The sequence below is a fragment of the Pteronotus mesoamericanus genome, unplaced genomic scaffold, assembly GCF_021234165.1.
Source record: "Pteronotus mesoamericanus isolate MK-2021 breed Mesoamerican mustached bat unplaced genomic scaffold, CSHL_Meso_final contig_101, whole genome shotgun sequence".
NCBI lineage: Eukaryota > Metazoa > Chordata > Mammalia > Chiroptera > Mormoopidae > Pteronotus > Pteronotus mesoamericanus.
The window spans coordinates 25990906-26001155 of record NW_026555001.1 but is presented as its reverse complement, the minus strand read 5'-3'; positions in this window follow the sequence as shown (position 1 = coordinate 26001155).

Sequence of the window (10250 nt, the reverse complement as noted above, 5' to 3'; positions counted from 1 at the left end):
TCCCCTTTCTTGGGGGTCCCTCCAGAGAGAATCTGCGTAGATAAGCAGGTCTGGGAATCTAGACACTTTCCGTATACAGATGTTTATAAACTATGTAACCAGTCCTAGACTATGCTGCATATATATATATATATACATGCATATGTATTCATATATTTATATGCACAGCATATATTTATATTATTACATATATAATAATTTTAAGTAATAATGTATACATAATAATTTATACATAACAATTATTATATAAAATAATTCCTTACACTGCCACATTTCTGAATTACCTGATATTTATACAGGTTTGCTGTTGTTGGTGGTGGTGGTAGCCCTTCTGGGTTTTCAACTAAACAATGGTAACATCTGACAATACTGGCCATCTCCCTTTTTCCCTTCTAACATGAACGCCTCATTTCTTTCTCATCAACCATTAAATGATGTTACATAACAGTATGAGGGCGCTTTCTGAATTCTCCTTTATCAGGGCACTAATCCCATTCCTGAGGGCTCCATCCTCCTGACCTTTTGACCTCCCAAGTCCCACCTCCAATGCCATCCCATGGGGATCAGGTTTTTACACAGACGCTTGGAGGCGGGAGACACAAACATCCAGCTCGTAGCACCTACCTCTGGACGTTCAAGCGAGACATACGCCTCTGTGTGTTGAGGTCTCTGTGGTTGGGTTACGTCGCTAGCGGTGACCCAGTTCCACCGGGTTTGTCTTCGCCGTTCCCTGACGCGGCTGCTCTGTGCACGAGGAGAGTTTGTTTGCACCCTCTTCCGTGTTCTGTGTTCTCACGTTTAATGTGACACCCTTGGCACCTAGCAGCCAGTCGCACAGGGTTTCGCTGGACTTTGTCATTTGTCCCCTTCACAAGCGGTAGAGCAGAAGCAGGCCCTGGAGAGCGCAGCCCCGCCCATATTTCAGGAGTGAAAAGGGCCTTTCCGACCAAGCACTGGTCCCGCTAAGTGTCAGGTGAACCTCTGGGATCCCCGACTGCAGGACTCCCCAGACCTACTTGTCGGCTGAGGACGGCAGAGGGTCCGGAGCACACGATCAGGCCCCAGCTGTCGTAGGTAACGACCAGCTGAGGGACCTTGGCACCGCCCATCGCTTCCTGGGGCCTCAGTTTACTCACCTGCCCGGAGAGGAAGCCCTGGGCCCCTCTGGGGTCAAGTGCTCAGTGACTTTATGGTCAGATAATAGCAACATGAATGCCATGACTCAAACCACGTTTTCACTCGTGAGGAGGCCCCGAGCGGACTGTGAGGCAAGAGGAGCACTAGCCGTGGCCCGGGGGAGCGACGCCAAGGCTCAGTAACTAACCTGGGAGGCTAGCTGCTCTCCGCCCTGCAGGGACACCGGCTGGACCTCGAGGCGAACTGAGCAGTCACCTTCCACTGTCCCCACGGCAACAGAACAGAGGATTGCTCTGTGCCACTACTTGTCTATGACCAAATAGATTTTCTACTTAATGTGTGTTAACATCTTATCAACGTCTCGCAGAATCCAGGAAATAACCTGCTCTTGGTCTCTTCCGTACTTTCCCCAAGATTCCCTTGTAAATCTAGAGTCCAAGAGGCGGGCCAATAAAGAGGCTCGCTCGTCCTCAGGATTAAGGGAGCAGAGAGGCCTGGCCTGCGGGCCAAGCGTGACGGCTGCACCAAGCCTGTGCGGGGACAGGGTCTGAGCCGGGACCAGGGCAGGGAGCGGGGCTGCCTCCCGAAAGCCGGCCTGCCGGTGCGCACAGAGCTCGGTGGGACATTGTACAGCTATGAAAAGGAATGGAATTGTGAAACCTGCTACGACGGGCCCGGATCTCGAAAACGTGGTAAGTCAAGTCAGCCGGGCACAGACAGTTGCGGCGTGGCTCCGCTTCTGTGGGGTCTTTCGAGCGGGTAAGCCTACAGGAACCGAAAGCAGAACAGAGTCGCCAGGGGCTGGGAGGAAGGGGAGGGGAGAGCTGCTGCTGCTGAGGGGGAACAGGGTCTGCCGGGGTAGAGATGACGGCTGAGCCACGCGGGGACACATTGAATGGGACACCGACAAATGGTGGAGGTCGTAAGTATCATATTATGTATATTGTACCACAATTAAAAAAAAACAAACAACGCTCTTGGGCCATGAATGGGAGCTGGGTCCTGGCATCAGAAATGAGGAGGGGGTGGGCAGGGGAGCTATTTGCTGGGGGTGGGGGTGGGGGTGCCGGAGTAGGAAAGTCAACCCCAAGATTAGGACACCTTTGGGCACAGAGACTTGGGCGGCGCCAGGGTGTGAGGGGACCTAGAGAAGCCCCGCCCTGGGCTTTGCCTTTGACAGACGTGGCCTCCAAGTGCCCCCGGCAGAGCTGGGGGCTCACAGCTCACCCCGACGGTCGTCTTTATCTGCAGCAAATCAGGCAGATGATCAGCGCCAGCCTGCTCCTCTGCCACCAGCAGGTGACAAACAGTCATTATCCGGGATGAAAGCACGGTCCATTTGTCATCCTGACATTAGACGTCCAGAAGGCCTTGTTGAACGTGGAATTCCCGTCCTTTCGGGCGTGACAGGCCATCCCCAAGCCGGCAGTGAGATCTTTCAGAGCCATTCAGTGTACACGCAGCAGGCACCGCTCGGGGCAATGGAGGCAATATAATTTTAACACTTAATTACTTTGCTTCCTCATTGACAAGACAGCTGCATCCGATGCAATTTGTCATTTCATTAGGCAATAAACATTGAAAACAGCAAATAAACCGAAGTGTGCAAGCAGCGCTGAGGCCGGCAGTCGCTGACTGAGCTGAGGCAAAGGGACCAGGGCCCCCGCCACCTCACCCCTCACGTCTTCCTTGAAATCGGATGGAACCACGAGTTGGTGCTGCATCAGCCACCTCCACCACTTCCAATCCACAGGTACCCAAGGTGCTTTCGACACCAAATCTTCATTCCTTTGCTACAAAGACACGGAGTCCCCGTGTCTTTTCTGGGACTCTTGGCAGGCAGCCCGGGCGGAAAGCCGAACTGTTGCCCTGTGTCCCTGTCCGCAGGCCATGGAAGTCCCCCGCTGGTGCCGGACTTTGTAATGCTCGGAGGTCTGAATGAGCAGGTACAGGAAGACCAACACGATGCCCCCGAACCCAACCGCAGAGAATCAAACGCTCATCCTCCATATCCGGCTGTTCACCCCCAGTATGCGTCAGGCCACCCGTTTGTCTAAGCGATGACATAAACCAATCACAAGGTGAGTAATGGTAGCGCTTCTACAACAACTGCACCAACTGGCTGGACACTGACGTATCAAGGCTTTTTATGGAGTAAATATTTATTCGTGGATATGCGATGATGATGAAGTCTTGAATTTGTCAGATAGGTTCTAAGCAATTTTTGAGGGAAAATACCCTACATCTGAGCTGTGTTTGTGACAAAGCATCAGTGAAGTGAGCCCCCCACCCCGAGGTTTTCCTTCCCTCGTGCCCGGTGTCAATGCGATGGGCTTGAGAGGGCTGTTTCTTTGTGCCTGCGTTTGCTTTGCTGGAAAGCCACTGCCCTTGAGGGTCCTGTCGGGGTGTAGCTGTCCTTCTAAGGTCGATGCCCTCGCTGTATGGTGTCTGTGTTGTATGGTGTCTGTGTTGTATGGTGTCTGTGCTGTATGGTGTCTGTGCTGTATGGTGTCTGTGTTGTATGGTGTCTGTGTTGTATGATGTCTGTAGCCGGCAGGTCTGTCACGGGGCGGGTGTGCCCCGGAGCCCCGCCCTGTAATTCCCGACCCGTGTACCGCGAGCCTTGCGTTTGCCTCATCCTCTCTCCCACAGGTACCTGCGGACCCCACCTGTCAGCTGCGGCACTATTTTGGTGGCAGGATGCATTTCGTTCAGCATCCCAGAACCGTTCCAGTTAATAAGGTCCAGGACTGACTGTCTTACTGGAAATGCACATGTATGAGCCAGATGAAGCAGAGGACGCAGAGCCGGGCACCATGGGGCAAACGGAGGCGCGGGGGGCATTCCCCACGTTATCAGGAACTGACCTGGACTGCTCACGTAGGAGAACCCTGACTCCTGGGCGACTGCCGTCTCGGGGCAGAGGGGCCAGAGGAAGGGCCGGGGCTGGCGAAGCCTCTGGCTGCTGGAGGGGGCAGGCTGTCGGGCTCGGGGTGCCGGTGGGCGAGCCCGTGTGTCCAGGCTGTGACACTGATTACTGCCACTGAGCTTGGAATCATTTTTGCTAAATGCTGACTCTCCTGTCTGAATTCGATCTCCTTTTCATCCCTACAAGCCCCCGCCCTCAGGCAGCCTAGACGGGCCCGTGTCATGCCTAGCCAGGCAAAGGGTATTGTCTGTATTCATCAACTGTAATGTCAGTCCATTTCCTCGGGGCCCTTTCAAAACTTACTAAGAAGGTTGCAAAACATTAACATCAATTTCAGTTGACCTCCTTAAAACTCCAGATCTCCGCGCAACGGAGACTGCCCCCAAGTTTAAGAAAACAGGTTCAGAGATCAAGCCGGGTTGCCTTTTTCTGCGCAACTCCATTGAATCGTACAATGAATGGAGAGGCATTTTATTGTCGCCGGACCCCACCGTTTCCTGTTTCTTTCTTTTTTCCATTGCTCTATAGAAACTTATGGATTCCACATTCTTAAAAACCTGCCCTCGAACGCAACGGGCCGGAGCGGGCTGGGTCGGCGGCGGCTCTTCCCCTGCCGGCTCCACCGAGCTCATTCTGCTTCGCCGTTACGGCTCCCTGCCTTCTCCGCGTCATTCCGCCTCGCCTTAGGAAGCTCCCCGGGCGGAACTCTCACCATTATCCCAGCCGTACTTTTTTTTTTCCGTCAACTATCCAGGCAGGGAGGAACCTCTTAGACAGGTAATTAAGGGAATTACACACTTGCATTTTTTCAGTGATGGTGTCAGATCTGTAGAAGTGTAAGGCAGCACTGTATGAATTCAGTGTTCCCAGGGCATCGCCCCAACGATTACCGAAGGGGTGAATCCTGCTCACCGCCGCGCTCTCTGAATGCACTGGGTGGGCAAAGGTAGGTGTACGGTTGTTCATATGGAAAATGCTACAATAATTCATAAGTAATGATACGAGAGTAAACTGTTTCGTATGCTCACAACTGCAAACCTGCTTTGCCCCATCCTGTAGAGGAAAGGGCTGCTCTGATTCCAAAGGCACAGAGTTGCTGATCCCAGAGCACTGGGCGCGCCAGGGGCCAGAGAGTGTGGCTTGTGGGGAGAGCCAGGCAGCAGCTCACAGGCCTGGTAACAGGGAGTTTTTAAAGCCCATTTCTCCCCACCCCCACCCCCACCCCCGTGCTGTGAACCTCCCACCTAGAAAAAAGGCTGCAAAACTGCACTTGGAACAGAGCGGCTCTGCAGACCCAGTTTTATTTTCCTAACAGAAATTACCCAGGAAACCAGATTTCCCCACGGCAGCCCGTCCTCCTCCCTAAAGCACCCATCGCTCCAGTTCGGCAGAAATAAAATGAGGCAAGTAACATGGCACGTTCCAGCAAGGCCAGTGCTGCCGTGCCTTCCCCTTGCTTCCCTGGTGGTAACTCCGCCAGATTCCCCTTGATGTTTCTTTAAAGAAATGTTATCGTGGTCAAAGATACCCAAGATTTACCACCCTAACCATTTTTAGGTGCACAGTTCGGGGTGTTGCATACGTGCACCCCGCTCTGCGGCCCCCACCCCAGTCCTCCTCCAGACTCTCTGCATCTTGTGAAGCTGAGCCTCTGTCCCCTCGCCCGGCCTCCGCCCCCGCCTGCCACCAGCCCCTGCTCACTGCCGGGTGCTCTGCCTCTGGCCTTGGCCACGCTAGGAACCTCCTCTAAGTGCAGCCCTGTGCGACTTGTCCTGCTGTGTCTGGCTTGTTCACTCAGCGGGATGTCTTCAGGGCTCATCCATGTTGTAACATGTTTCAGAATTTCCTTCCCTTTCTTAAATTATTTTTTAAGAATTAGTCCTCACCTGAGGATATGTTTATTGCTTTTAGAGAGAGGGAGAGAGAGAAACATCAGATGGTTGCCTCCCATGCACACCCTGCCTGGGGGTAAACTCACAACCTAGCCATGCGCCCTGACCAGGGATCAAACCAGCGGCCTTTTGGTGTATAGGATGACGCTCCAATCACCTGAGCTACCCGACCAGGGCCAGATTTCCTTCCTTTTTTTAAAAAAAAAAAAAATTATTTCTTTTTAGAGAGAGAGGAAGGGAGGGAGAAAGAGAGGGAGAGAAACATCGGTGTGTGGTCGCCTCTCACACGCCCCCTACTGGGGACCTGGCCCGCAACCCAGGCCTGTGCCCTGGCTGGGAATCAAACTGACACCCCTTTTGTTCGCAGGCCGGCGCTCAGTCCGCTGAGCCACCCCCGCCAGGGCCAAATTTCCTTCCTTTTGAAGGCTGAATAATATCCCGTGGTGTGTCTGTACCACATTTTGCACATCCCATTCATTTGTCAATGGACACTTCCATGGCTTCCATGTATTCGCTGTTGTGAAGAAAGCAGCTCTAAACATGGGCATATCTCCATGTAACGGGGAATTTCCTTCCATAAAGAGGGATGAAGTACTGAGCCACACTACAAGGTGGGTAAGCCTGGAAAACGTTATGCCCGGAGAAAGAAGCCAGAAACAAAAGCCACATACATTGTGTGATTTCATTTATAGGAAGGGCCCAAACTAGGGAAATGCAGAGACAGAAAAGTTCCTGGCGCCTGGGGGTGGGGGGAGGGGCAACGGAGCATGACAGCTGATAGGGACAGAGCCTCTTTGGGGGTGAGGAAGTGCTCTGACATTAGGTGGTGATGGTCGCCCAACTTGGTGAATGAACTTAAAACCGTGGGACGTGACTCCGTGGTCTATACATTACAGCTCTGTTTTTCACCATCCCTGCTCGCGCAGCCTGGGAGGGGCTCTCCGGGGGAAGGAGAGGCGGGATGGGACCTGCTTGCAAGCGAGGTCCTAGTCCTTCACACCGGGCCTCTGGGAAGGAGGATCAACACCCCGGAGGGGCCCAGGCGGACAGCACACTGGGGCAAACCCGCAGGCGGTGGGCACAGGGCCAGGGCAGCCCGGGACAGGGGGATGGCACGAGGTGGAAGAAGAGGGGACACAAGGCCAGCAGCCAGGCCAGCAGAGGGGACAGCCCCACGCCTGAGCGGTCGCCAGGAAGCTGTCCCAAGCTCAGGGGCGCGCTCGCGCTATGCAGTCACGGGAGCCTACAGTCTGAAAAGTCAATCGGTGACATCCCACTTGGAATGTCCCTCCGAGAGCAGACCACCTGAAAGGGGATCCATAGTGAAACATCATGTTCGGAATCCAAGACTCACGCGATCTATCTCTGCTGCGGCGATTTCTAGCCACTGCGCCCTAAGACCTTTTAAAACATGCAACACCTGACTATTTAGTCAGGGGCGCTGACCTCTTTTCCCTTAGATTGTCAAAGAGAAAAATGACAACGGCCAACCCAACAATAGCTGTTAGTATGAATGAATCAAAATTATACCTATTTTTTTCTGCCAGATAGGCAAAAACTATATTTCTGAGTGTGCCACAGAATTGTAGCAGTTAGTGGATGTGTGCCCTGAGATGGAAAAGGTCGCAACTCGCTGCTCTGCTGGACGAAATGTTTATTGCAGGGTTTAGGGTGCACCACCCGGGTCTCGCTGGCTCAGTCACGTGAAGCAATAATCGGTTGCTAATTGTCTACCGAGTGGCAGGCACCATGCTTGTTCCGTCATTCACTCAAAATCCACCCCCCTCGGGGCAGACAAGGTCCAGAGCGGCCCTGCCCTCGTGCGCTCACCGCTGTGGCCGAACAACAATCACCCGGCGGGGCCGCAAGCGCTGGCTGTGCCGAAGCCACGCTGCAGCCTGACATCGTCCCGTCTCCAAGGGAGATCAGACATGTTCGTTAAAAGTGTAGCATCTCAAGGCCCCCCCACCCCCCCACCCCAAGACCCACTCAGAATCTGAAATTTAACCAGGTAGACCCCCAGGTGATTCCTGCGGACGCCAAGGTTTGCGAGGCGCGGGCCTAACCCATCTGCCTCCCGTGGATTCTGCCGTAGGGCGTCGGGTGGCCATGGCAGTGCGTCCGGCCCGCGCGGCCTTGCAGGTGAACCCAGCGTGCAGGCGGCTCTCGGCCGCTTCCCATTCCATCCTGTGAAGACCCACAATGTATTGAGTGCTTTCTGAGTGCCGGGCTCTGGCGAGGGCTCTCCCACACATTATCCCCCGTGGGCCCCTGCAGACGTCTGAACAGGCGGCTGTTCATCCGGATTTCCAGATGGCTGCGAGTCCATGAACAAACGGCCACACTTACTGGGTCTAATGGCACCCCGAGCAACTGAGGAGAAAAGAAAATTCAATTAAGCTAACGGGTCATTTTCTCCATAATTGAAATATTTCTTTTAAAGCCCACCTAATTGGAACCCATCAATCGCGGCTGGAGACATGGACTGCGGTTTTTCTACCAGAGCGTAACCAAGACGGACGTGCCTGTTATTTCCAAGGAGACCAAGAAGTGCAGGCCCGGACGGTCTTTGGGAAAAACTTCAGCCTTTTGTTCTGAGTCGCTCGGTTCACACTAAAGGGGTACTTCTTGCCGGTCCTCGCGGACAGTCTCCTCAGCCCCGGAGCCGCGCAGCGCTGACCGGAACAATCCAGAGACAGAAAGCTGGTCTCTGCAGTGTCGTTGGCAGCTGGCGTCGAGACTGCGCGGCTTCCTGGCTACTGAGTGAGATGAGAGGCTGTCATTGCTGAGTGAGGAGGCCCCACGCGACCCCCGCCCTTCTTCTCCTCACCATCACCCCGGCAGGGGGAGCGGGCGGGATGGCCACGCCCTGGAGGTCCCCAGCATTCCAGCACCAGGGCCTTCCCGTCTTGTTTCCTCACGCCCTCCCCGTTCACTGTCCCCCCTGCTGGGCTGCAGACCTGCCAGGCAGACTCCTGCCTCGGGGCCTTTGCACTTGCTGTTTCCGCTCTTTCTCAACCTATCGCATTTCGTTCAGGCCTCTCCTGCAGGGCTACTTCATCGGACCCTCCCCAGACACCTACCTAAGGTGGTGCCTCCGTCACTCGCGGTCCCTTTGTTCTGACAGGTTTCTTGGCGGCACTTGTCCCTGGCTGGCATCCGGTGTGTGTCCTGTCCTGGGGCGTGTACCTGCCTGTCATTTGTCTTATTTGTCTGCACCCACTAAAAAGAAGCGAATTGCACGTGTGGTCACTGTGCCCGGCATAGAGTGCGCACTTGAGAAAAAATATTAGATGACTAGACTGTGTGTTCGTCACGCCATGACCCTCACTGACCGTGAACGGTGCCGACCTGTTATACAAAGGTAGGAACTGCGTGCAAAATCACCACTCCAAGTTACTGTCAGAAAATACCAATCACCACGTTAACTCAGCTCTGGGAAATAAGCACCGAGCTGAAATACGGGGCGCACACGCCAGCCCTGCTCCCGGAAGCGGGCCTTCGTCCCCCGCAGTCTGCCGCTCCCCAGAGGCGAATGCGTGAACGCACGTGGCTGTTCCCTAGCAGCAGCTCGGGTGCAGGCAGAGGCCTGGAATTAAAACGTCTCCTCTCTTCTTTAGCCAAATGGTGGTTCTAATTATAGTGTTCAGGTTGGCATGCATATTTATTTACTCCTCTCCAGCCTTGGCTGGTAATTAACAGTTAGCGCAGTCCACCTTGGACACGGTGACACATTGTTGCGGTGAGTCCTGGGTGTGTATGGCTACAGCGGGGGGTTAAGGGGGCGGGGGAGCCCCCCACTTCTATAATTACGCCATCATGTTACAGCTGATGTGCGTGCCCAGCGCCGGGCACACACGCAGGGAACGCACCTGCTGCTCTAGATTCCGCGGGCTGGCCGGCAGACAGGAGCCGCAGCCCTCAGTTCTGGCCCTGGCCCGGCCCGGCCCCGACTGGCTGGCAACCCCGGGGAGCCCGTCAGCATCTGGCGGGAGGCCTCCTCTGTGAGGCATTGCAATACCTGGGCATCGGCACCGCAAGTAGCAGGTGCTCAATAAAGTGTGTGGCTAAGTGAACTAACGAATGAAGAGCCCTGGGCCCCCCGGGAATCGTCATTCCTGGCAGCCTGTCTCCCCGCGGCACTGCCCCACTGCGGCAAGGGCAGCCCTGCTGGCAAGGCAAGGGGCTCGGCTCTGCAGGCCTGGAGGCTCTGCACACCGAGCCCCTCGGGGTCAGATCAAACAGAGGCGTTAGCCCGAGGCTCTGAGTACTTGCAGGCAGAGGAAGAAAGG